At 34.9% G+C, this 6213-nt stretch overlaps 1 pseudogene across 1 annotated transcript; it reads left to right on the plus strand.

Annotated features, from left to right (window-relative positions):
• The first annotated feature begins 3293 nt into the window (after positions 1 to 3293).
• LOC308633485 (large ribosomal subunit protein eL6-like) lies at positions 3294 to 5290 on the plus strand (annotated as a pseudogene). Its single transcript has 3 exons — positions 3294 to 3300; positions 3410 to 3705; positions 4775 to 5290. The product of its transcript is annotated as a large ribosomal subunit protein eL6-like (transcript).
• The last annotated feature ends 923 nt before the right edge of the window (positions 5291 to 6213 follow it).

Genomic DNA, 6213 nt, shown 5'->3' on the forward strand with positions numbered 1-6213 from the left:
ACAAAAGTTTATGTATTTCATTTGCTTTTTGAAAGAACTAGCTTTTGGTTTTCCTGATCATGTCTACTCTTCTGTTTTTCATTCCATTATTTTTCCCTGTTATGCTTCTTTGTTCCTTCTTTATACTTCTACTGATACTTATCTTGTTGTGTTCCTAGTTGGTGAGTTTTATTTTCTAATATATAATAGACTTTAAAGCAAAATGTATTCTCTTTTGTGATGCATAAGGTGATTTTTATTCTTATGTTGATCTTGTTAGTTGTGTTATTCAAGTAGTCTTCAATCATACTTTTGTATGCATGGTTTTACAACTTATTAGAGAGCATTTTAGTTCTCTATGAAAGCACTTTTGTTTTTTGTTTTCTCAAATATTTCTGTAAATATTTAAGTGTAAAGTTGGCAAAAGTTGTGAGAGACTCTATTTATTAGCCAGATGTTATTAAGAAGTCCATTTGGTGAGATACTTTAAAATATTTTAATTAGTACATTATTGTTACACATAATAATGGGGTTCATTTTGACATACTTGTATGGAATATAATTTGTTCCATTTTAATCCCCATCACTTTCACTTTCTCTTCTCTCTCTCAGTCCTCTCCTTTACTAGCTTCTATTTATTTACTACTTTTTAAAAAAATTGGTGCTTTATGGACATACATAAAGGGAGAATTCACTGTGGTATATTCTTGGTTTTATTTCTTGAGCTTTAGGGGTCTTTTTAAGGAACTTGGTTGCTAGGAGCCACAAGCAAATATTATGATGCATGGCACCTTTGGTTGTAAAGTGACGCCAGCTAGCCACTGAGATGATATGATTATGTTAAGATTTACATTCATATGGAAATTGGGCTCCTGCTGTTCACCTTGGCCTGCTACCGGACTCATGTTATGGGACTCCTGGAGAGTTCCCATTGGTTGGGGAAGGATAGTAGGAGGAAATTCCTGGGGAGGTCCGGGCCCCCTAGTTCCAGGGGACGCGTGGTTCCGGCAGACGCCCGCGCGTGGGAGGACCGGGTTTGGCTTGCCGGTGCCTACGGAGTATTGGCGGCTTTTTCAAAAATAAAGTTTTGTTCCTGCTTGAGTGGCTCGTGATTCTGTGCCCAGCCAAGACTGCGGCACTTGGTGCCTGTGCCAGTATGTTGGAGTGTTGACTTTATGTTTTTTTTTCTAGTAAGTTGCAAAGTTCTGGTCTAATTCCTAGATCTCTGATATGCTTCAAGTTTACTTTTATGCAGGGTAAGAGATAAGGATCTAGTTTTATTCTCTTTCATCTGGATATCCAATTTTCCCAGCACTATTTTGTTAAAAAATTGATCTTTTCTTGAACATATGTTTTTGGCACTTATGTTGAATATCAGATGACTATATCTCTGTTTTTCTCTGTGTCTTCTTTTCTATTTCACTGATCTTCATGTATGTTTCAATGTCAATACCATAGTGCTTTTGTTACTGTATCTCTGTATATAATTCAATATCAGTATAATTTTGATTCCTCTAGTATTGCTCTTCTTTCTCAGGCTTGCCTTAGCTATTTGGGGTCTTTTATGAATTTTAGGACTCTTTTTTTTTAAGTTCCATGAAGTATGTCACTGGTATTTTAAAGAGAATTGGATTAGATCTGTATATTACTTTTGATAACATGGACATAAACAAGACTGATAAACCCCTTGTTAAACTAGCCAAAAGAAAGGGAGAGAAGACCTAAGTCAACAAAATTAGAGATGAAAAAGGAGATATTACCATAGACATTTCTGAAATACAGAGGATCATTAGGAACTGTTTTGGAAATTTATACTACAATAAAGTGGAAAAATCTAGAAGACACTGACATATTTCTAGGCACATATAACCTACCCAAATTGAACCAAGAGGATATAGAAAACAAACAGATTAGTATTTATGAATAAGATCGAAGCAGCCATTAAAAGTCTTCCAACATAAAAAGCACAGGACCAGCTATATTGTCAGCTGGATTCTATCAGACCAGTTAAGAAGGACTAATGTCCATCCTCAGATTATTCCATGAGACAGAAAGAGAGGGAATACTGTCAAATTTGTTCTGTGAAGCCAGTACCAGATTTGGTACCAAATCCAGACAAAGACACATCAAAGAAAGAAAACTACAGACCAATATCCTTAATAAAATGTTAGTTTTAATAAACTATAAATTAATATTAAATAATAAAATATTAAGTAATAAAATACTAGGAAACCACATTTAAAAACACAAGAAGATTGTACAAGTGTATTTCATCGTAGGGATGCAAGTTTGATTCAATATATGCAAACCAATAAGTGTAACTTAACACTTAAATAAAATTAAAGACAAGAATTACACCATCATCTCAACAGATGCAGAAAAAGCCTTTGACCAAATCCAGTACTCTTCCATATTAAAAATGCTAAAGGAACTAAGAAACTTACCTCAGCATTATAAAGGCTATATACAACAATCCCAAAGCCAGCATCATACTGAACAGAGAAAAACCCCAAAGCATATTCTCAAAAATCAGGAAGTAGATAAGGGATATCCATTGTTATCACTCCTATTCAATATAGTTCTTAAAACTCTAGCTAAAGCATGCAAGAGAAGAAAATTAAAGGGATACAAATAGAAAAAGAAGTCAAATTTTTGTTTGCTGATGATATGATCCTATATGTAGAAGATCCAAAATACTATATCAGAAGACTTCTAGAGCTAATAAACAAATAGAGCAAATAGCTGGATATGAGATCAACACACAAAAATCAATAGCTTTCCTATACTCTAATAATTAATATACTGAGAAAGAAATCAGGAAAAACATTCCATTCATAATAATCTAAACAAATAAACAACAACAAAAATAAATCTAACCAAGGAGGTGAAAGACCTCTATAAAACCAGAACACCAGAGAAAGAAATTAAGATTTCTGAAGATGAAAATACCTCCTTGTATAGGCAGAATTAATATTGTCAAATGGCCATACTACCAAATGCAAGATACCATTTTAGTAAATCTATAGACATTGCTATTTTACCTAGGAGTGGTTTCTGCTAAACCTTGCCAATTCTTTAGTTTTAATGAATCACATCAGTGTTGTATTAATAACTTTATCTCTACCTTGGCATCCCACCATGCAGTTATGACAACTTGCAATTTTTGTCTTTATACCTTTCCCTAATTACATATTTTTGAGGTACAACTTTTTTATTCTTTTAATTATCTGAATCTAAAGACCCAGAGAATTGTGCTAAAAATATTCTTTTTATTTTCTCTTTACTCTGTCTTATGACCACACCTGAGAGTACTGATGAAAGGTGATTTTCTTTTTCTCCTCTCTCTCTTCCCTTATTTATTTGTTTGTGTTAGTATTATGGGAGCTTAATTAATAAAACAATAGTTGCTTTTTCCAATCTTGCAAAATAGATGGTGAAAAGGCTGAGAAGCTGGACACTAAGGAGAAGAAACCTGGAGCCAGGAAGGCTGATGCTACTGGCATGGTTAGAAGTGACTCTAAGGCTAAGAAACCCCAAATGGGAAGCCCCACTGCAACCAAAACCCTTTCCTGGTTAGAGAAATTGACAGATACTCCTGATTCTCTATGTATTCCTGAAAGCCCAAGTACAAGAGGAAGTAATCAGCTGCTAAATCCAAGGTTGAAAAGAAGAAGGAGAAGGTTCTTGCTGCTGTCACAAAATCAACCGGTGGTACCAAGAATGGTGGTACCTGATCAAACTAAAAAGTTTCTTATCAGCAAAAGAAACAATCTGTGAACAGAGAGCCTACATCCTGGGAGCAAATTTTTACCCCTCACATATCATATAGAGCACTAATCTCTAGTGTATATAAAGAACTCAAAAAGCTAAGCACCAAAAACAAACAAACAAACAGAAACACAAATAACCCAATCAACAAATGGGCCAAGGACCTGAACAGATACTTCTTCGAAGAGGATATACAATCAATCAACAAATATATGAAAAAATGCTCATCATCTCTAGCAATTAGAGAAGTGCAAATCAAAACTACTCTAAGATATCATCTCACTCCAGTCAGAATGGCAGCTATTATGAAGACAAGTGTTGGTGAGGATTTGGGGGAAAAGGTACATTCATACACTGCTGGTGGGACTGAAAATTGGTGCAGCCAATGTGGAAAGCAGTACGGAGATTCTTTGGAAATCTGGGAATGGAGCCACCATGTGACCCAGCTATCCCTCTCCTTGGTCTATACCCAAAGGACTTACAAACAGCATACTACAGGGACACAGCCACACCCATGTTTATAGCAGCACAATTCACAATAGCTAAACTGTGGAGCCAAACTAGATGCCCTTTAGTGGATGGATGGATAAAAAAATGTGGCATATATACACGATGGAATTTTACTCAGCAATAAAAGAGAAAAAAATCATGGCATTTGCAGGTAAATGGATGGCGTTGGAGAAGATAATGCTAAGTGAAGTTAGCCAATCCCAAAAAACAAATGCCAAATGTTTTATATAAAAAGACTGACTCATTGTGGGGTAGGGAGGGGGAGCATGGGAAGAATAGATAAATTCTAGATAGGGCATAGGGGTGGGAGGGTAAGGGAGGGGGCAGGGGATTAGCAAGGATGGTGGAATGTGATGGACATCATTATCCAAAGTACATGTATGACATGAATTAGGTGTCAACATACTTTATATACAGAGATATGAAAAATTGTGGTATATATGTGTAATAAGAATTGTAATGCATTCTGCTGTCATTTTTAAAAAATCAATAAAAAAATAAGAATGGTGGTACCCAGTGAGTAAACTTTGCAAAAATGCCTAGATGCTATCCTACTGAAGATGTGCCATGGAAGCGATTGAGCCATGGCAAAAAACCCCTCAGTCTGCATGTGAGAAAACTGAGCCAGCATCACCCCTGGGACCAGCATCACTCCTGGGATCATCCTCAGTGGGCTCACAGAGGCAAGAGGGTGGTTTTCCTGAAGCAGTCTTGCAGGGACTTGCTACTTGTGGCTGGACCTCTTTCCCTTAATCAAGTTCCTCTGTGTAGAACACACGAGAAATTTGTTATCATCACCTCCACAAAGATTGATAACAGCAACGTGAAAATCCCAAACCACCTTACAAATGTTTACTTCAAGAAGGAGCTGCAGAAGCCAGACATGAGGAAGGTGAGATCTTTGACCCAGAGAAAGAAATATGAGATTACAGGGCAGTACAAGGTTGGTCAGAAAGCAGTGGACTCACAAATTTTACCCCAAATCAAGAGCTACTCCTCAGCTCTGGGGCAACATGTGATTGATTTTCTCTAACAAATGGAATTTATCCTCACAAATTCGTGCTCTAAATTTCTTACCAAGAACTTAATTAAATAACTAATACATTTAGGTCAACATATCTTATTCACTTTTATTGACTTAAGTGCTATATTTTGAGGCTTTCAGTTTTGTTAATTTTTATGTTTTATTGTTTCCACATAAAAATTCATGATACAGTCATAATAGCTCAAATAAAGTATACATACTCATTATTATTTTTAGATAATGAGGAACTACAGTTTGCTACAGCATGTATTATCAGCATTTCCCTAATTAATATTTGGTGACTATTTTATTGAAATTAGTGTATGACAGGCTCTCCTATTTTATGAAGTTTTTGCATAAAAATTGCTTCATATTTCTCAAATTAATGTAAATTCATATTCTCATAGATATAAAATGAATATTGACTATGAAATAGAAATCTGGATAGGGTTTTAACCTGAAGTTTAACCTGCTTTCCTTACATTCTCTTCTACTTGAAAATTTACAGTCAGGGTAGAACTCAATTTTGAAGGACCAAAATCTTACAATTTTGATATTTATTGTTAAGAAAAAGAATATTAAATGAAAAATACAAAATTAGATTCTGAATTATTTAAGAAACCATAGCAAAATGTAGATTTTTTTTTAAAAAAAAGCTGCTAAACCCCCAAAATATTGCAAAATTCAATACCTAATCTTTTTGTATTTTTCCCTCTACATTTTGGCTATAAATATGTTACCATATCTTCCTCTGTCAATTTTGTAGTATTTTCTACCATAATAATAAAAAGATTAATTCAGCCCTCTCTTTATCATGGTTGATCAAAATGTTAATATTACTAATAGTTTAGAAAAGCTTCTTTCAGCTTCCTGAAAGAATCATTATTGTGATACAACCATGAGCTATCACAGATGTGCTCTTTCTTCATAGC

The sequence above is a fragment of the Spermophilus citellus genome (assembly GCF_964194105.1).
Source record: "Spermophilus citellus genome assembly, chromosome: 14".
Lineage (NCBI taxonomy): Eukaryota > Metazoa > Chordata > Mammalia > Rodentia > Sciuridae > Spermophilus > Spermophilus citellus.